This window comes from Procambarus clarkii, chromosome 38, assembly GCF_040958095.1.
Source record: "Procambarus clarkii isolate CNS0578487 chromosome 38, FALCON_Pclarkii_2.0, whole genome shotgun sequence".
NCBI classification, from domain to species: Eukaryota; Metazoa; Arthropoda; class Malacostraca; order Decapoda; family Cambaridae; genus Procambarus; species Procambarus clarkii.
Window position 1 is genome coordinate 36,847,831 of NC_091187.1, and position 710 is coordinate 36,848,540.

Sequence of the window (710 nt, forward strand, 5' to 3'; positions counted from 1 at the left end):
CTTACGGAGGATGATGAGAGTGCGAGGAACAAGGTGGTCAGGTGGAGCCAGTGACTCCTTCCTTCAACAGTTTTGTCTCTCCCTCGTGGTATATCCTCAATGTCTTCAGTGGTGTGGCCTCACCACACACTTACACTGCCATAAGTGTCCTGAGAGTACTGCGGGAGGGACAATTTGGCGGGTATTGTGGTCACAGGAGACCGTCTCTAAGACAGTGAGGAGCGTCAGTGTTATCTTCTTCATGATGGTAGCTGCAGTTCTTATCAGAGTTGTTATCTTGTTGTAGGTGGTGATTGAGTGGCGATATTGTTATCAGTTGAGGCGTGGCAGTGTTATCTCACGGGTAGTCGTCTACACCTCGTGTAGCAGCTTGCTTTTGTTGTGATGACGTCACTCGCTCGCTTGCCCGCCATCTTGCTCCGTACATTTTCTTTGGTTACTGATCTTTGCCGAAACTGACTTTTTAATTGTCTTTATTTATATACACAGGAGTTTGTTTATTTATTTATATATATACAAGAAGGTACAAAGGGTTTATGAGAGTACATAGCATTGATGTTTTTACATTCTTGTAAAGCCACTAGCACACATAGCGTTTCAGGCAGATCCTTAATCTAACAGATAATTTTAAGTAGGTAAATTGTAGCTAAATTGAGAAAAGTTAACACGTACATTGTAAGGAAATTTGAAGAATATTAGTAGCTACATTT

General features: G+C 41.8%; 1 protein-coding gene across 1 annotated transcript in view; it reads right to left on the reverse strand.

Moving 5' to 3' along the window:
* LOC138372424 (tripartite motif-containing protein 59-like) overlaps positions 1–223 on the reverse strand; it is a 60,017-nt gene extending 59,794 nt beyond the window's left edge. The window contains exon 1 of the mRNA XM_069337912.1: positions 6–223. The gene's annotated coding sequence lies outside the window, so the exon portion shown is untranslated. The remainder of the gene's footprint in view (positions 1–5) is intronic.
* Between the last annotated feature and the right edge of the window lie 487 nt (positions 224–710).